Raw genomic sequence first — 23056 nt, forward strand, 5'->3', positions numbered from 1 at the left:
GAACAAGTATAAAATGACATGACTACTAAAACATGAGCAAGTATAATGACATATTCTTACTAAGCATGAACAAGTATAAAATGACATCACTTCTAAGCATGAACGTATAAAATGACATAACTACTAAACATGAACAAGTATAAAATGACATAACTACTAAGCATGAACAAGTATAAAATGACATAACTACTAAACATGAACAGGTATAAAATGACATAACTACTAAGCATGAACAACTATAAAATGACATAACTACTAAGCATGAACAAGTATAAAATGACATAACTTCTAAACATGAACAAGTATAAAATGACATAACTACTAACATGAACAAGTATAAAATGACATAACTACTAAGCAGGACAAGTATAAAATGACATCACTTCTAAGCATGAACAAGTATAAAATGACACATAACTAAAACATGAACAAGTATAAAATGACTAACTACTAAGCATGAACAAGTATAAAATGACATAACTACTAAGCATGAACAAGTAAAAATGACATAACTACTAAGCATGAACAAGTATAAAATGACATCACTTCTAAGCACAAACAAGTATAAAATGACATAACTACTAAACATGAACAGGTATAAAATGACTAACTACTAAGCATGAACAAGTATAAAATGACATAACTACTAAGCATGAACAAGTATATAAATGACATAACTACTAAGCATGAACAAGTATAAAATGACATAACTACTAAGCATGAACAAGTATAAAATGACATCACTTCTAAGCACGAACAAGTATAAAATGACATAACTACTAAGCATGAACAGGTATAAAATGAACAGAACTATAACATGAACAAGTATAAATGACATGACTACTAAAACATGAACAGGTATACAATGACATAACTACTAAGCATGAACAGTATAAAATGACATGACTACTAAACATGAGCAGAGTATAATGACATCACTTCTAAGCATGAACAAGTAAAATGACAAACTACTAAACATGAACAGTATAAAATGACATAACTTCTAAACATGAACAAGATAAAATGGCATAACTACTAAGCATGAACAAGTATAAAATGACATAACTTCTAAACATGAACAAGTATAAAATGACATAACTACTAAGCATGAACAGGTATAAAATGACAAACTACTAAAAGCATGACAAGTATAAAATGACATCACTTCTAAACATGAAAGGTATACAATGACATAACTACTAAGCATGAACAAGTATAAAAATGACATAACTACTAAAACATGAGGAGTATATAATGACATACTACTAAACATGAACAGTATAAAATGGCATCACTTCTAAGCATGAACAAGTATAAAAATGACATAACTACTAAGCATGAACAAGTATAAAATGACATAACTTACTAAACATGAACAAGTATAAAATGACATAACTACTAAGCATGAACAAGTATAAAATGACATAACTACTAAGCATGAACAAGTATAAAATGACATCACTTCTAAACATGAACAAGTATAAAATGAAAACTACTAAGCATGAACAGGTATACAATGACATAACATACTAAGCATGAACAAGTATAAAATGACATAACTACTAAACATGAGCAAGTATATAATGACATACCACTAAACATGAACAAGTATAAAATGACATAACTACTAAGCATGAACAAGTATAAAATGGCATCACTTCTAAGCATGAACAAGTATAAAATGACATAACTACTAAACATGAACAAGTATAAAATGACATGACTACTAAACATGAACAGGTATACAATGACATAACTACTAAGCATGAACAAGTATAAAATGACATAACTACTAAACATGAGCAAGTATATAATGACATACCTACTAAACATGAACAAGTATAAAATGACATAACTACTAAGCATGAACAAGTATAAAATGACATAACTACTAAACATGAGCAAGTATAAAATGACATCACTTCTAAACATGAACAAGTATAAAATGACATAACTACTAAGCATGAACAAGTATAAAATGACATAACTACTAAACATGAACAGGTATACAATGACATAACTACTAAGCATGAACAAGTATAAAATGACATAACTACTAAACATGAGCAAGTATAAAGACATACCTACTAAACATGAACAAGATAAAATGACATAACTACTAAGCATGAACAAGTATAAATGGCATAACTTCTAAGCATGAACAAGTATAAAATGACATAACTACTAAACATGAACAAGTATAAAAGACATGACTACTAAACATGAGCAAGTATAATGACATAACTACTAAGCATGAACAGGTATAAAAGGACATGGCTACTAAACATGAACAAGTATAAAATGACCATAACTATAAGCATGAACAAGTATAAAATGACATAACTTCTACACATGAACAAGTATAAAATGACATAACTACTAAGCATGAACAAGTATAAAATGACATAACTACTAAGCATGAACAAGTATAAAATGACATCACTACTAAGCATGAACAAGTATAAAATGACATAACTACTAAGCATGAACAAGTATAAAATGACATAACTACTAAGCATGAACAAGTATACAATGACATAACTACTAAACATGAACAAGTATAAAATGACATCACTTCTAAGCATGAACAAGTATAAAATGACATAACTACTAAACATGAACAGGTATAAAATGGCACAACTACTAAGCATGAACAAGTATAAAATGACATGACTACTAAACATGAGCAAGTATATAATGACATACATACTAAACATGAACAAGTATAAAATGACATAACTACTAAGCATGAACAAGTATAAAATGGCATCACTTCTAAGCATGAACAAGTATAAAATGACATAACTACTAAACATGAACAAGTATAAAATGACATGACTACTAAACATGAGCAAGTATATAATGACATATCTACTAAGCATGAACAAGTATAAAATGACATCACTTCTAAGCATGAACAAGTATAAAATGACATAACTACTAAACATGAACAAGTATAAAATGACATCACTTCTAAGCATGAACAAGTATAAAATGACATAACTACTAAACATGAACAAGTATAAAATGACATGACTACTAAACATGAACAAGTATAAAATGACATAACTACTAAGCATGAACAAGTATAAAATGACATCACTTCTAAGCATGAACAAGTATAAAATGACATAACTACTAAACATGAACAAGTATAAAATGACATGACTACTAAACATGAGCAAGTATATAATGACATAACTACTAAGCATGAACAAGTATAAAATGACATCACTTCTAAGCATGAACAAGTATAAAATGACATAACTACTAAACATGAACAAGTATAAAATGACATGACTACTAAACATGAGCAAGTATATAATGACATATCTACTAAGCATGAACAAGTATAAAATGACATCACTTCTAAGCATGAACAAGTATAAAATGACATAACTACTAAACATGAACAAGTTTAAAATGACATAACTACTACCCTCTGCCGCCACACATCACATAATGCACCCGACCCCTTTGCCCCCTCTCTCAGGTGGTGGGCCCATGGGATAGGAGAACCCATGTTTCCTCTTCGGGCTGAGCCCGGCTGGGCTCCATGGGTAAAAGCCCGGCCACCAGTCGCTCGCCATCATGCCCCCCATCCAGGCCTGGCTCCAGAGTGGGGCCCCGGTGACCCGCGTCCGGGCGACGGAACGCCAAGTCCAATGTTTTTTCTCATCATTGGGGTCTTCGGGCTGCGCTTTGTCTGGTCCCTCACCTAGGACCAATCTGCCTTGGGTGACCCTACCTGGGGCATGAAGCCCCTGACAGCATAGCTCCTAGGATCATTGGGGCACTCAAACCCCTCCACCACGATAAGGTGGCAGCCCAAGGAGAGGACCTACTAAACATAAACAGGTATAAAATGGCATAACTGGTAAACATGAACAAGGATATAATGACATAACTACTAAACATGAACAAGTATAAAATGACATAACTACTAAACATGAACAAGTATAAAATGGCACAACTACTAAGCATGAGCAAGTATATAATGACATAACTACTAAGCATGAACAAGTATAAAATGACATCACTTCTAAGCATGAACAAGTATAAAATGACATAACTACTAAACATGAACAAGTATAAAATGACATGACTACTAAACATGAGCAAGTATATAATGACATATCTACTAAGCATGAACAAGTATAAAATGACATCACTTCTAAGCATGAACAAGTATAAAATGACATAACTACTAAACATGAACAAGTATAAAATGACATAACTACTAAGCATGAACAAGTATAAAATGACATAACTACTAAACATGAACAGGTATAAAATGACATAACTACTAAGCATGAACAACTATAAAATGACATAACTACTAAGCATGAACAAGTATAAAATGACATAACTTCTAAACATGAACAAGTATAAAATGACATAACTACTAAGCATGAACAAGTATAAAATGACATAACTTCTAAACATGAACAAGTATAAAATGACATAACTACTAAGCATGAACAAGTATGAAATGACATAACTACTAAGCATGAACAAGTATAAAATGACATAACTACTAAACATGAACAGGTATACAATGACATAACTACTAAGCATGAACAAGTATAAAATGACATAACTACTAAGCATGAACAAGTATAAAATGACATAACTACTAAGCATGAACAAGTATAAAATGACATCACTTCTAAGCATGAACAAGTATAAAATGACATAACTTCTAAACATGAACAAGTATAAAATGACATAACTACTAAGCATGAACAAGTATAAAATGACATCACTTCTAAGCATGAACAAGTATAAAATGACATAACTACTAAACATGAACAGGTATAAAATGGCACGACTACTAAACATGAACAAGTATAAAATGGCACGACTACTAATTATGAACAAGTATAAAATCACATGACTACTAAACATGAACAAGTAAAAAATGACATTACTAATAAACATGAACAAGTATAAAATGACATAACTACTAAACATGAACAGGTATAAAATGACATAACTTCTAAACATGAACAAGTATAAAATGACATAACTACTAAGCATGAACAAGTATAAAATGACATCACTTCTAAGCATGAACAGGTATAAAATGACATAACTACTAAACATGAACAAGTATAAAATGACATAACTACTAAGCACGAACAAGTATAAAATGACATAACTACTAAGCATGAACAAGTATAAAATGACATAACTACTAAACATGAACAGGTATAAAATGACATAACTACTAAACATGAACAAGTATAAAATGACATAACTACTAAGCATGAACAAGTATAAAATGACATCACTTCTAAGCATGAACAAGTATAAAATGACATAACTACTAAACATGAACAGGTATAAAATGGCACGACTACTAAACATGAACAAGCATAAAATGGCACGACTACGAATTATGAACAAGTATAAAATCACATGACTACTAAACATGAACAAGTAAAAAATGACATTACTAATAAACATGAACAAGTATAAAATGACATAACTAATAAACATGAACAGGTATAAAATGACATAACTACTAAACATGAACAAGTATAAAATGACATAACTACTAAGCATGAACAAGTATAAAATGACATCACTTCTAAGCATGAACAAGTATAAAATGACATAACTACTAAACATGAACAAGTATAAAATGACATAACTACTAAGCATGAACAAGTATAAAATCACATGACTACTAAACATGAACAAGTAAAAAATGACATTACTAATAAACATGAACAAGTATAAAATGACATAACTACTAAACATGAACAAGTTTAAAATGACATAACTACTACCCTCTGCCGCCACACATCACATAATGCACCCGACCCCTTTGCCCCCTCTCTCAGGTGGTGGGCCCATGGGATAGGAGAACCCATGTTTCCTCTTCGGGCTGAGCCCGGCTGGGCTCCATGGGTAAAAGCCCGGCCACCAGTCGCTCGCCATCATGCCCCCCATCCAGGCCTGGCTCCAGAGTGGGGCCCCGGTGACCCGCGTCCGGGCGACGGAACGCCAAGTCCAATGTTTTTTCTCATCATTGGGGTCTTCGGGCTGCGCTTTGTCTGGTCCCTCACCTAGGACCAATCTGCCTTGGGTGACCCTACCTGGGGCATGAAGCCCCTGACAGCATAGCTCCTAGGATCATTGGGGCACTCAAACCCCTCCACCACGATAAGGTGGCAGCCCAAGGAGAGGACCTACTAAACATAAACAGGTATAAAATGGCATAACTGGTAAACATGAACAAGGATATAATGACATAACTACTAAACATGAACAAGTATAAAATGACATGACTACTAAACATGAGCAAGTATATAATGACATATCTACTAAGCATGAACAAGTATAAAATGACATCACTTCTAAGCATGAACAAGTATAAATGACATAACTACTAAACATGAACAAGTATAAAATGACATGACTACTAAACATGAGCAAGTATATAATGACATATCTACTAAGCATGAACAAGTATAAAATGACATCACTTCTAAGCATGAACAAGTATAAAATGACATAACTACTAAACATGAACAAGTATAAAATGACATAACTACTAAGCATGAACAAGTATAAAATGACATAACTACTAAACATGAACAGGTATAAAATGACATAACTACTAAGCATGAACAACTATAAAATGACATAACTACTAAGCATGAACAAGTATAAAATGACATAACTTCTAAACATGAACAAGTATAAAATGACATAACTACTAAGCATGAACAAGTATAAAATGACATAACTACTAAGCATGAACAAGTATAAAATGACATCACTTCTAAACATGAACAAGTATAAAATGACATAACTACTAAGCATGAACAAGTATAAAATGACATAACTACTAAACATGAACAGGTATACAATGACATAACTACTAAGCATGAACAAGTATAAAATGACATCACTTCTAAGCATGAACAAGTATAAAATGACATAACTACTAAACATGAGCAAGTATATAATGACATACCTACTAAACATGAAGAAGTATAAAATGACATAACTACTAAGCATGAACAAGTATAAAATGGCATCACTTCTAAGCATGAACAAGTATAAAATGACATAACTACTAAACATGAACAAGTATATAATGACATATCTACTAAGCATGAACAAGTATAAAATGACATCACTTCTAAGCATGAACAAGTATAAAATGACATAACTACTAAACATGAACAAGTATAAAATAACATTACTACTAAACATGAGCAAGTATATAATGACATAACTACTAAACATGAACAAGTATAAAATGACATAACTACTAAGCATGAACAAGTATAAAATGACATAACTACTAAACATGAACAAGTATAAAATAACATTACTACTAAACATGAGCAAGTATATAATGACATAACTACTAAACATGAACAAGTATAAAATGACATCACTTCTAAGCATGAACAAGTATAAAATGACATAACTACTAAACATGAACAAGTATAAAATGACATGACTACTAAACATGAACAAGTATAAAATGACATAACTACTAAGCATGAACAAGTATAAAATGACATCACTTCTAAGCATGAACAAGTATAAAATGACATAACTACTAAACATGAACAAGTATATAATGACATATCTACTAAGCATGAACAAGTATAAAATGACATCACTTCTAAGCATGAACAAGTATAAAATGACATAACTACTAAACATGAACAAGTATAAAATGACATTACTACTAAACATGAGCAAGTATATAATGACAAAACTACTAAACATGAACAAGTATAAAATCACATCACTTCTAAGCATGAACAAGTATAAAATGACATAACTACTAAACATGAACAAGTATAAAATGACATAACTACTAAGCATGAACAAGTATAAAATGACATCACTTCTAAGCATGAACAAGTATAAAATGACATAACTACTAAACATGAACAAGTATAAAATGACATAACTACTAAGCATGAACAAGTATAAAATGACATAACTACTAAGCATGAACAAGTATAAAATGACATAACTACTAAGCATGAACAGGTATAAAATGACATAACTACTAAACATGAACAACTATAAAATGACATAACTACTAAACATGAACAAGTATAAAATAACATGACTACTAAACATGAGCAAGTATATAATGACATATCTACTAAGCATGAACAAGTATAAAATGACATCACTTCTAAGCATGAACAAGTATAAAATGACATAACTTCTAAACATGAACAAGTATAAAATGACATAACTACTAAGCATGAACAAGTATAAAATGACATCACTTCTAAACATGAACAAGTATAAAATGACATAACTACTAAGCATGAACAAGTATAAAATGACATAACTACTAAACATGAACAAGTATAAAATGACATGACTACTAAACATGAGCAAGTATATAATGACATATCTACTAAGCATGAACAAGTATAAAATGACATCACTTCTAAGCATGAACAAGTATAAAATGACATAACTACTAAACATGAACAAGTATAAAATGACATTACTACTAAACATGAGCAAGTATATAATGACATAACTACTAAACATGAACAAGTATAAAATGACATAACTACTAAGCATGAACAAGTATAAAATGACATCACTTCTAAGCATGAACAAGTATAAAATGACATAAACTACTAAACATGAACAAGTATAAAATGACATGACTACTAAACTATGAACAAGTATAAAATGACCATAACTACTAAGCATGAACAAGTATAAATGACATCACTTCTAAGCATGAACAAGTATTAAAATGACATAAATACTAAACATGAACAAGTATAAAATGACATGACTACTAAACATGAGCAAGTATATAATGACATATCTACTAAGCATGAACAAGTATAAAATGACATCACTTATAAGCATAACAAGTATAAATGACATAACTACTAAACATGAACAAGTATAAAATGACATTACTACTAAACATGAGCAAGTATATAATGACATAACTACTAAACATGAACAAGTATAAAATGACATAACTACTAAGCATGAACAAGTATAAAATGACATAACTACTAAACATGAACAGGTATAAAATGACATAACTACTAAACATGAACAAGTATAGAATGACATAACTACTAAACATGAACAGGTATACAATGACATAACTACTAAGCATGAACAAGTATAAAATGACATAACTACTAAGCATGAACAAGTATAAAATGACATAACTACTAAGCATGAACAAGTATAAAATGACATCACTTCTAAGCATGAACAAGTATAAAATGACATAACTTCTAAACATGAACAAGTATAAAATGACATAACTACTAAGCATGAACAAGTATAAAATGACATCACTTCTAAGCATGAACAAGTATAAAATGACATAACTACTAAACATGAACAGGTATAAAATGGCACGACTACTAAACATGAACAAGTATAAAATGGCACGACTACTAATTATGAACAAGTATAAAATCACATGACTACTAAACATGAACAAGTAAAAAATGACATTACTAATAAACATGAACAAGTATAAAATGACATAACTTCTAAACATGAACAAGTACAAAATGACATAACTACTAAGCATGAACAAGTATGAAATGACATAACTACTAAGCATGAACAAGTATAAAATGACATAACTACTAAACATGAACAGGTATACAATGACATAACTACTAAGCATGAACAAGTATAAAATGACATAACTACTAAGCATGAACAAGTATAAAATGACATAACTACTAAGCATGAACAAGTATAAAATGACATCACTTCTAAGCATGAACAAGTATAAAATGACATAACTTCTAAACATGAACAAGTATAAAATGACATAACTACTAAGCATGAACAAGTATAAAATGACATCACTTCTAAGCATGAACAAGCATAAAATGACATAACTACTAAACATGAACAGGTATAAAATGGCACGACTACTAAACATGAACAAGTATAAAATGGCACGACTACTAATTATGAACAAGTATAAAATCACATGACTACTAAACATGAACAAGTAAAAAATGACATTACTAATAAACATGAACAAGTATAAAATGACATAACTACTAAACATGAACAGGTATAAAATGACATAACTTCTAAACATGAACAAGTATAAAATGACATAACTACTAAGCATGAACAAGTATAAAATGACATCACTTCTAAGCATGAACAGGTATAAAATGACATAACTACTAAACATGAACAAGTATAAAATGACATAACTACTAAGCACGAACAAGTATAAAATGACATAACTACTAAGCATGAACAAGTATAAAATGACATAACTACTAAACATGAACAGGTATAAAATGACATAAGTACTAAACATGAACAAGTATAAAATGACATAACTACTAAGCATGAACAAGTATAAAATGACATCACTTCTAAGCATGAACAAGTATAAAATGACATAACTACTAAACATGAACAGGTATAAAATGGCACGACTACTAAACATGAACAAGCATAAAATGGCACGACTACGAATTATGAACAAGTATAAAATCACATGACTACTAAACATGAACAAGTAAAAAATGACATTACTAATAAACATGAACAAGTATAAAATGACATAACTAATAAACATGAACAAGTATAAAATGACATAACTACTAAGCATGAACAAGTATAAAATGACATCACTTCTAAGCATGAACAAGTATAAAATGACATAACTACTAAACATGAACAAGTATAAAATGACATAACTACTAAGCATGAACAAGTATAAAATCACATGACTACTAAACATGAACAAGTAAAAAATGACATTACTAATAAACATGAACAAGTATAAAATGACATAACTACTAAACATGAACAAGTTTAAAATGACATAACTACTACCCTCTGCCGCCACACATCACATAATGCACCCGACCCCTTTGCCCCCTCTCTCAGGTGGTGGGCCCATGGGATAGGAGAACCCATGTTTCCTCTTCGGGCTGAGCCCGGCTGGGCTCCATGGGTAAAAGCCCGGCCACCAGTCGCTCGCCATCATGCCCCCCATCCAGGCCTGGCTCCAGAGTGGGGCCCCGGTGACCCGCGTCCGGGCGACGGAACGCCAAGTCCAATGTTTTTTCTCATCATTGGGGTCTTCGGGCTGCGCTTTGTCTGGTCCCTCACCTAGGACCAATCTGCCTTGGGTGACCCTACCTGGGGCATGAAGCCCCTGACAGCATAGCTCCTAGGATCATTGGGGCACTCAAACCCCTCCACCACGATAAGGTGGCAGCCCAAGGAGAGGACCTACTAAACATAAACAGGTATAAAATGGCATAACTGGTAAACATGAACAAGGATATAATGACATAACTACTAAACATGAACAAGTATAAAATGACATAACTACTAAACATGAACAAGTATAAAATGGCACAACTACTAAGCATGAGCAAGTATATAATGACATAACTACTAAGCATGAACAAGTATAAAATGACATCACTTCTAAGCATGAACTAGTATAAAATGACATAACTACTAAACATGAACAAGTATAAAATGACATGACTACTAAACATGAGCAAGTATATAATGACATATCTACTAAGCATGAACAAGTATAAAATGACATCACTTCTAAGCATGAACAAGTATAAAATGACATAACTACTAAACATGAACAAGTATAAAATGACATAACTACTAAGCATGAACAAGTATAAAATGACATAACTACTAAACATGAACAGGTATAAAATGACATAACTACTAAGCATGAACAACTATAAAATGACATAACTACTAAGCATGAACAAGTATAAAATGACATAACTTCTAAACATGAACAAGTATAAAATGACATAACTACTAAGCATGAACAAGTATAAAATGACATAACTACTAAGCATGAACAGGTATACAATGACATAACTACTAAGCATGAACAAGTATAAAATGACATCACTTCTAAGCATGAACAAGTATAAAATGACATAACTACTAAACATGAACAGGTATACAATGACATAACTACTAAGCATGAACAAGTATAAAATGACATCACTTCTAAGCATGAACAAGTATAAAATGACATCACTTCTAAACATGAACAAGTATAAAATGACATAACTACTAAGCATGAACAAGTATAAAATGACATAACTACTAAACATGAACAGGTATACAATGACATAACTACTAAGCATGAACAAGTATAAAATGACATCACTTCTAAGCATGAACAAGTATAAAATGACATAACTACTAAACATGAGCAAGTATATAATGACATACCTACTAAACATGAAGAAGTATAAAATGACATAACTACTAAGCATGAACAAGTATAAAATGGCATCACTTCTAAGCATGAACAAGTATAAAATGACATAACTACTAAACATGAACAAGTATAAAATGACATGACTACTAAACATGAGCAAGTATATAATGACATATCTACTAAGCATGAACAAGTATAAAATGACATCACTTCTAAGCATGAACAAGTATAAAATGACGTAACTACTAAACATGAACAAGTATAAAATAACATTACTACAAAACATGAGCAAGTATATAATGACATAACTACTAAACATGAACAAGTATAAAATGACATAACTACTAAGCATGAACAAGTATAAAATGACATCACTTCTAAGCATGAACAAGTATAAAATGACATAACTACTAAACATGAACAAGTATAAAATGACATGACTACTAAACATGAACAAGTATAAAATGACATAACTACTAAGCATGAACAAGTATAAAATGACATCACTTCTAAGCATGAACAAGTATAAAATGACATAACTACTAAACATGAACAAGTATAAAATGACATGACTACTAAACATGAGCAAGTATATAATGACATATCTACTAAGCATGAACAAGTATAAAATGACATCACTTCTAAGCATGAACAAGTATAAAATGACATAACTACTAAACATGAACAAGTATAAAATGACATTACTACTAAACATGAGTAAGTATATAATGACAAAACTACTAAACATGAACAAGTATAAAATCACATCACTTCTAAGCATGAACAAGTATAAAATGACATAACTACTAAACATGAACAAGTATAAAATGACATAACTACTAAGCATGGACAAGTATAAAATGACATCACTTCTAAGCATGAACAAGTATAAAATGACATAACTACTAAACATGAACAAGTATAAAATGACATAACTACTAAGCATGAACAAGTATAAAATGACATAACTACTAAGCATGAACAAGTATAAAATGACATAACTACTAAGCATGAACAAGTATAAAATGACATCACTTCTAAGCACAAACAAGTATAAAATGACATAACTACTAAACATGAACAGGTATAAAATGACATAACTACTAAGCATGAACAAGTATAAAATGACATAACTACTAAGCATGAACAAGTATAAAATGACATAACTACTAAGCATGAACAAGTATAAAATGACATAACTACTAAGCATGAACAAGTATAAAATGACATCACTTCTAAGCACGAACAAGTATAAAATGACATGACTACTAAACATGAACAGGTATAAAATGACATAACTACTAAGCATGAACAAGTATAAAATGACATAACTACTAAGCATGAACAAGTATAAAATGACATCACTTCTAAGCATGAACAAGTATAAAATGACATAACTACTAAACATGAACAAGTATAAAATGACATAACTACTAAGCATGAACAAGTATAAAATGACATAACTACTAAACATGAACAAGTATAAAATGACATGACTACTAAACATGAGCAAGTATATAATGACATCACTTCTAAGCATGAACAAGTATAAAATGACATAACTACTAAACATGAACAAGTATAAAATGACATAACTTCTAAACATGAACAAGTATAAAATGGCATAACTACTAAGCATGAACAAGTATAAAATGACATAACTTCTAAACATGAACAAGTATAAAATGACATAACTACTAAGCATGAACAGGTATAAAATGACATAACTACTAAGCATGAACAAGTATAAAATGACATCACTTCTAAACATGAACAGGTATACAATGACATAACTACTAAGCATGAACAAGTATAAAATGACATAACTACTAAACATGAGGAAGTATATAATGACATACCTACTAAACATGAACAAGTATAAAATGGCATCACTTCTAAGCATCAACAAGTATAAAATGACATAACTACTAAGCATGAACAAGTATAAAATGACATAACTTCTAAACATGAACAAGTATAAAATGACATAACTACTAAGCATGAACAAGTATAAAATGACATAACTACTAAGCATGAACAAGTATAAAATGACATCACTTCTAAACATGAACAAGTATAAAATGACATAACTACTAAGCATGAACAGGTATACAATGACATAACTACTAAGCATGAACAAGTATAAAATGACATAACTACTAAACATGAGCAAGTATATAATGACATACCTACTAAACATGAACAAGTATAAAATGACATAACTACTAAGCATGAACAAGTATAAAATGGCATCACTTCTAAGCATGAACAAGTATAAAATGACATAACTACTAAACATGAACAAGTATAAAATGACATGACTACTAAACATGAACAGGTATACAATGACATAACTACTAAGCATGAACAAGTATAAAATGACATAACTACTAAACATGAGCAAGTATATAATGACATACCTACTAAACATGAACAAGTATAAAATGACATAACTACTAAGCATGAACAAGTATAAAATGGCATCACTTCTAAGCATGAACAAGTATAAAATGACATAACTACTAAGCATGAACAAGTATAAAATGACATAACTTCTAAACATGAACAAGTATAAAATGACATAACTACTAAGCATGAACAAGTATAAAATGACATAACTACTAAGCATGAACAAGTATAAAATGACATCACTTCTAAACATGAACAAGTATAAAATGACATAACTACTAAGCATGAACAAGTATAAAATGACATAACTACTAAACATGAACAGGTATACAATGACATAACTACTAAGCATGAACAAGTATAAAATGACATAACTACTAAACATGAGCAAGTATATAATGACATACCTACTAAACATGAACAAGTATAAAATGACATAACTACTAAGCATGAACAAGTATAAAATGGCATCACTTCTAAGCATGAACAAGTATAAAATGACATAACTACTAAACATGAACAAGTATAAAATGACATGACTACTAAACATGAGCAAGTATATAATGACATAACTACTAAGCATGAACAGGTATAAAAGGACATGGCTACTAAACATGAACAAGTATAAAATGACATAACTACTAAGCATGAACAAGTATAAAATGACATAACTACTAAGCATGAACAAGTATAAAATGACATCACTACTAAGCATGAACAAGTATAAAATGACATAACTACTAAGCATGAACAAGTATAAAATGACATAACTACTAAGCATGAACAAGTATACAATGACATAACTACTAAGCATGAACAAGTATAAAATGACATCACTTCTAAGCATGAACAAGTATAAAATGACATAACTACTAAACATGAACAGGTATAAAATGGCACAACTACTAAGCATGAACAAGTATAAAATGACATGACTACTAAACATGAGCAAGTATATAATGACATACCTACTAAACATGAACAAGTATAAAATGACATAACTACTAAGCATGAACAAGTATAAAATGGCATCACTTCTAAGCATGAACAAGTATAAAATGACATAACTACTAAACATGAACAAGTATAAAATGACATGACTACTAAACATGAGCAAGTATATAATGACATATCTACTAAGCATGAACAAGTATAAAATGACATCACTTCTAAGCATGAACAAGTATAAAATGACATAACTACTAAACATGAACAAGTATAAAATGACATCACTTCTAAGCATGAACAAGTATAAAATGACATAACTACTAAACATGAACAAGTATAAAATGACATGACTACTAAACATGAACAAGTATAAAATGACATAACTACTAAGCATGAACAAGTATAAAATGACATCACTTCTAAGCATGAACAAGTATAAAATGACATAACTACTAAACATGAACAAGTATAAAATGACATGACTACTAAACATGAGCAAGTATATAATGACATAACTACTAAGCATGAACAAGTATAAAATGACATCACTTCTAAGCATGAACAAGTATAAAATGACATAACTACTAAACATGAACAAGTATAAAATGACATGACTACTAAACATGAGCAAGTATATAATGACATATCTACTAAGCATGAACAAGTATAAAATGACATCACTTCTAAGCATGAACAAGTATAAAATGACATAACTACTAAACATGAACAAGTATAAAATGACATAACTACTAAACATGAACAGATATAAAATGACATACCTACTAAACATGAACAAGTATAAAATGACATAACTACTAAGCATGAACAAGTATAAAATGACATCACTTCTAAGCATGAACAGGTATAAAATGGCACGACTACTAATTATGAACAAGTATAAAATCACATGACTACTAAACATGAACAAGTAAAAAATGACATTACTAATAAACATGAACAAGTATAAAATGACATAACTACTAAGCATGAACAAGTATAAAATGACATCACTTCTAAGCATGAACAAGTATAAAATGACATAACTACTAAACATGAACAAGTATAAAATGACATGACTACTAAACATGAGCAAGTATAAAATGACATAACTACTAAACATGAACAGGTATAAAATGGCACAACTACTAAGCATGAACAAGTATAAAATGACATAACTACTAAACATGAACAGGTATAAAATGGCACAACTACTAAGCATGAACAAGTATAAAATGACATAACTACTAAACATGAACAGGTATAAAATGGCACAACTACTAAACATGAACAAGTATAAAATGACATAACTACTAAACATGAACAAGTATAAAATGACATAACTACTAAGCATGAACAAGTATAAAATGGCATCACTTCTAAGCATGAACAAGTATAAAATGACATCACTTCTAAGCATGAACAAGTATAAAATGACATAACTACTAAGCATGAACAAGTATAAAATGACATAACTACTGTCAGGATTCAGGTTGGAGTGAGGGTCCTTTCCAGAGACGAGCTACGCGGAGGAGTTTGACAGCCTGATGCACCTGCATCGGATTCCGGTAACCAGCGGCAGGCTTCTTAAGAAGCGGTGGAACCACCAGTCATCGCTCGATGGTTACCACTTGTTGATCAGACTCAGCCCTAAGATCTCGCATAGTCCATGTTAAGTATTGTCCAGTCATTTTGTCCTTTTTCTCTCCGTTACCTCTCAGATCTTGATCCCGCTTCCCGGAGCCAAGCCTGGAACTTCACCGGTCAGGCGCGTCTCGCTGGTTGGCACCTCCAAGCCGTTCTGATCCGCTGTGGCCCGGGACCCCCGAACCTACCTGGACTCTCGTTTCCTCCTGACGTCCTCCAGTCTCAATTCTCGAACCAACGTTTGACCTCATTAAAACAAACCCTCTTAACCGTAAAGTCTGTTCTTCTGTGAGCACCTGCATGTGGGCAAGGAAATTAAAATCCAACATGACAACTACTAAACATGAACAAGTATAAAGCGACATAACTACTAAACATGAACAAGTTTAAAATGACATAACTACTAAACATGACCAATTATAAAGCGACATAACTACTAAACATGAACAAGTTTAAAATGACATAACTACTACCCTCTGCCGCCACACATCACATAATGCACCCGACCCTTTTGGCCCCTCTCTCAGGTGGTGGGCCCATGGGAGGGGGGACCCATGTTTCCTCTTCGGGCTGAGCCCGGCTGGGCTCCCTGGGTAAAAGCCCAGCCACCAGGCGCTCGCCATCATGCCCCCCATCCAGGCCTGGCTCCAGAGTGGGGCCCCGGTGACCCGCGTCCGGGCGAGGGAAGTCCAAGTCCCATGTTTTTTCTCATCATTGGGGTCTTCGGGCTGCGCTTTGTCTGGTCCCTCACCTAGGACCAATCTGCTTTGGGTGACCCTACCAGGGGCATGAAGCCCCAGACAGCATAGCTCCTAGGATCATTGGGGCACTCAAACCCCTCCACCACGATAAGGTGGCAGCCCAAGGAGAGGACCTACTAAACATGAACAGGTATAAAATGGCATAACTACTAAACATGAACAGGTATAAAATGGCATAATTACTAAACATGAAGAAGTATAAAATGGCATAACTACTAAACATGAGCAAGTATAAAATGGCATAACTAGTAAAAATGAACAAGTATATAATGGCACAACTACTAAACATGAACAAGTAGAAAATTACATAACTATTAAACATGAACAAGTATAAAATTACATAACTACTAAACATGAACAAGTAGAAAATAAACTAACTACTAAACATGAACAAGTATAAAAAAGGGGGACTCTACGCTGCCATATAAAAGCATCATAATGGACACCAGCAGAGTTAAAAGAGGAAAAAAATCAATAGGTAATTCACATGTAAATGTGGCTCGAAGCTTTTCTCCAAGGTTTTTTAGTGCTTCCCTGAAAGCATCCCTGTAGCTGATCGTCTTCCACCGAGGCTGAAGTCGCTTTTCCATCGTAGTGAGGACGTTTCTCTCCATTATCGGCGTCCCTGCCTGCAGGAGAAGGAGTATGTTCTCTGGCTTGCTGCACCCCTTCAGCAGGTCCTTAAAGATGGCCTTCCTCTGGCGTGTAATCGTGTCCGGGCTCATGTTGAGGACTGTGGGTTTGGTTTCAGCCCAGAGTTTTTCAAAGAGTCTATCACAGATGGCCTTGTATTCCTCTCGAGGGTAGTCTCTCTGTCCTGATTTATCAATAATCATCTTGATCACGTCTCCGACCAGGCTTCTCACGGCTGTTTTTCTCCTGTCTACCTCTTCAGACTGGTCTTCCTCTGACTTGCTGGTGGATTCCATTTCTGGTTCTTCCAGTTCCAGCTCACAGATAAAATTTTGAACTGGATGGGAAACTATGAATCCAGGTAGATGTGAAGCCATTTCCTCTCTTTCCTCTTCAGAGCAAACTTGGGAACCTGTTAACTCCTCATTGCCGTCATCGTCCAGCACTGAAGAAGCCGACATCTGATTGTCCCACTCATTCACAGAAGTAGTGAAGGCAAATGAGGAATCATCAGAGCTGGACTCCGGTTCTGATTCATTTTCCAGCAGATTTCCAGTCAACAAGATCTCTGGTTCAAAGAAGGCTTCAGTGGGTGATACTTCATCCAACTTTGGCTGCCCTTCTAGTTCCTGTGGCTCTTCGGTTGACTGACTCTCCGGTACAGAGTTCTCCACATCTGCATCAACATCAAGAGGATCGAACGGCTCAGCAGGTGAGATTTGATCAACCTCAGGCTCCTCTATGTGTATATCTGCGGTTCCCTGGACGTCTAGAGGAATAACGGCTGCCGTGGTCGTAGTTTTCTTCTCATCTTTGGACGGCTGAGCCTCTGCTACACATCCTTTAATATCTGAAAGGTTGTTGACATCTTCCACCTGGATCTCCAGCGTTGACTTGTTTTCAGTCAGAGAGGTTTTCTGTTGTTCCTGGATGATCAATGGAGCCACCTTTGATGAATGTTTGCCAGTGAAATTTCTGAAAAATCTCTTCATCTTCCCCATCAACCCTTCAATCTTAGATTTCGGCTCACAAGTTGTACCGTCGGCTGGTTTCTTGAATTCCGATCTATCCAAAAAGTCCTGCAAAATCAAACTGGTTTCATCCACCATATGTCTGATTATTGACATGCCAGCTGCTTGCTCAACATGTTCTCTTGTAGGAGCACCTGAGTCCAAGCTGTCATTGACTCTACCCATCAGATATTGCACAATGAGCCTGTTTAAATTGTGTGTGTGCTCAGTAATGATGTCTTCATTGATCTCCAGAAGTTTAGCAAAGGTTTCGGGAACTTTGTTTCCCAAGGCCGCCTTCAAGTCCTTCATTGTGCAGCTTTCCTTGTGGAGACTTTGCAGAACGTTGCATGTAAACAACTCCAAGATGTCTCCAAAAGTCTCCTGCAGAGCACAGGTGGTGCTGGGTTCTGGGTTTCCATTTGATAGTCCCAACCTCTCCTTCGGGGAGATGCTTTTGAAAAACGGTTGGACCGCAGCCATCAGGGCTTCCACGGTGACGGTCTGTGTCTCTATGGTTGGTGAACTCTGTATGTACATGATTATTTGTCAGGTTTGAAGATAAAATTCAGGTTTTCTGTGAGAACAACAGGCTCTGCAAGGAACAACTGCGAAGTGACGCTCAGGGAAAAAGAACGAGCAAATAAAGACCCACACGTCATAGGCATCAAACCCGCCCACACAGCAGCCTTATGTCGTCACGTACGAAGTCACTTTGGTCAGCAGCCACTTTACTGCGCATGTCAGACTATCTATTTAACTATTTAAATGATTTACATTTGGGATTATTCAATAACTTACAAGCGGCAGCCACCACAGATCGCCTCTCTTCGCCCGGCACAACGTCCGCAGCCGTCAGGTTTTATTTTTAGCACATCGTGTGTGAAGCTCACACCGCCTCAACCCGGTGCTTTATTATTATTATTATTATTTTTGAAGGCTTAGTTTGTCAAATGCAGTCATGGAGGAAGCTACAGCTTCATTTTCCTCTGGCTGTGACCAGAATAGGGAAAAAAATGAACAACTATAAATTTATTTTATCCAGCAATCTGTCATATTTTACATTACAACGGGATTTTCCAGAAAGCTATCACTCTCACCTTTTCAGGAAGTCTTCATTTTTCCTGCTCTTAACAATGAAGTATTTTTCCAGTCAGAAAATATTTACCAGTAATAAAGTAATTGAGGATCCAGAAATGTGAAGCAGACGGTTCCTATGGGTGGCGGGGCGTTCTGGATTCTGATTGGACAGCGCCTTCAGGGAGTGGGCGGGTCTTATCTGTCTGGTTTAACGCCTGGATGATGTGATGAAGCTGCAGCAGCAGCAAGCAGTGGCGATTCTAGCCCAGTTTTAGTGGTGCTTTAGTATCTCAGCTCCCCTGAATAGGATTGCCACCCGTAAAACACGGAATCGTCCCATATTTGGCCGTTAAATGTGCGTCCCATTTTAAACCGATACATAACTGTCCGATAGACACGCCTATCGTACACACATCAACACTAAGTTTAACAATAATGACCACAATAAAACACAGGAAATATTAAGGTCAGCTACATTGTCGTGGCGGGAGCTAAAGGACCCCCTGAACTCTACAGACAGACGCTGAACGTCCCGGTTGCCTAGAGACGGACACTACGCAGCCGCAGTGAGCTGCTATCAACCCGCGTCTATTTTAAACATCCTCGACCCGATTCCATGTCCTTAGAAGCAAAAACGCTTTAAAAAAACAGACGTGAGTGAAAAGACGCGAATTATAAACTGAACAACTTCAGAGAGGATGGATACTGTGGACATCGAAAGACAAAAAAATGTGTCCGTCGTGGCGCAGTCTATATATCAGACAGAATGGATCATTAGAGGAACTGCAGACCCGCTAGAACCTAAAGAACCAGAAATCAGCGTCTCTTCATCCTCAATCATCTCCTGACGCTGATATGGTACAAAATATTTAGTTATTATTGATTCAGTTTCTTATTGTGATTTTAGTTGACTATTGTGGTTTGATTCTTTGCTTAGGATGTTGAGTTTGGATGATATTTAATAAATAATAGCATTAGCCAAAATAAGTGGCCATTTAAAGAACAAATCATACTAATAAATTAACAGTAAATATATAATTATTTCCTACATTATATTACTTTCTGTGTGTTTTATTAATTTTTTTTTTGATATACTGTATTTTATGAATAATTTGTTCAGTGGTCATTTAATGTATTTCTTCACTAATATTGTATTAATGTGGTTTACCAGTTTGGATAATCTGACTTCCTATCAATGAAGAAAAAACATGCTAAGTACTTAATTAATTTAGAATTATTTTTATATTTTTGAAGGAAATTGTGTACAGCATTGGCTTTATTTATTTGAAGAGTATTTTGTAGTTCTGTACAAAATGTTGTATATGTGCAAAATATTTGGATAAATAATGGGTTAGTCTGATCCTGGTCTTAGCCCTGTTAATTACTCTTTTTGGTCTTTTTTGAAGTTTGATTAGCAGAGGTGTGACCAAGTCACTGTGTTGCAAGTCTCAAGTAAGTCTCAAGTCTCTGTCCTCAAGTCCGAGTCAAGTCTCAAGTAAAGACAGGCAAAAGTCGAGTCAAGTCTCAAGTCAGGAACCTTTAATTTCAAGTCATTTCGAGTCGTTTTTATTTTTTATTTTTTTAAATAATTTGCAATTATACATAAAATTCAAATAATAGACCATTTGTTCTTTTTAAAATATGTATTTGAGGTTCATTTGTGATCCTCTTATTCATCTGGTATTCTTCAAATCTGTCAGAAGTAAACAGATGTCAGAAAATAAATTACAGCCTTTCATGAATTACATTTGACTTCAGTTTACTCCTTCTATTCATAAATAAACATCAACACTACAACAATCATAGTTTTCAAAAAATGAAATAAGTATAAATGAAGTTATCACAAGTAAACTCAGGAAGGTCTGGTGCATTTATTTTTCTGCTTTTATTTCTAAGTATGTTAGTTTCAGTCCTCCGTAAATATGGGACAGATATTCTAAACACAACATTTATTTGGGACAGTCACTGTATTTGGTCTTTTTTTTTTTCCCAGCAAAGCTATACTACTTGGAAATGGGTTCTGTGCGACATGTGACAGTCACGCCGGTCAGTGCATTAAGTCAAAAACAGTTGACTTAATGCACTGACTGCAGTAAACAATATATTGTCAATATAATTTCCCAACGTAGATGTCTTCAAATACACCAACCATCCTTAGATGATACTAGACCCGGCTCATCATCATGATGGGACAGAGAGACTCTGTTCCCTGTGTTCAGGTCCAGAATCTGCTTTCTGTTCCGGAGCCCCGCTCACTATCCACCGGCTTCCTGAGCTAACACGGTGCACATTATTTGTGGAGGCATTTGAAGGACCAGATTTATGGTAAATCA

General features: G+C 33.4%; 1 protein-coding gene and 1 long non-coding RNA gene across 2 annotated transcripts in view; both read left to right on the forward strand.

Annotated features, from left to right (window-relative positions):
• Positions 1-22268, forward strand: part of LOC116709943 (uncharacterized) — a 27594-nt gene extending 5326 nt beyond the window's left edge. The window contains exons 2-3 of the long non-coding RNA XR_004337003.1: positions 18542-18548; positions 22257-22268. This is a non-coding gene — a long non-coding RNA (uncharacterized LOC116709943). The remainder of the gene's footprint in view (positions 1-18541; positions 18549-22256) is intronic.
• The window catches only part of tmem128 (transmembrane protein 128), a 74558-nt gene that overhangs the window by 12114 nt on the left and 39388 nt on the right, over positions 1-23056 (forward strand). The window lies entirely within an intron of this gene.

Source organism: Xiphophorus hellerii, chromosome 20 (genome assembly GCF_003331165.1).
Source record: "Xiphophorus hellerii strain 12219 chromosome 20, Xiphophorus_hellerii-4.1, whole genome shotgun sequence".
Taxonomy (NCBI): Eukaryota; Metazoa; Chordata; class Actinopteri; order Cyprinodontiformes; family Poeciliidae; genus Xiphophorus; species Xiphophorus hellerii.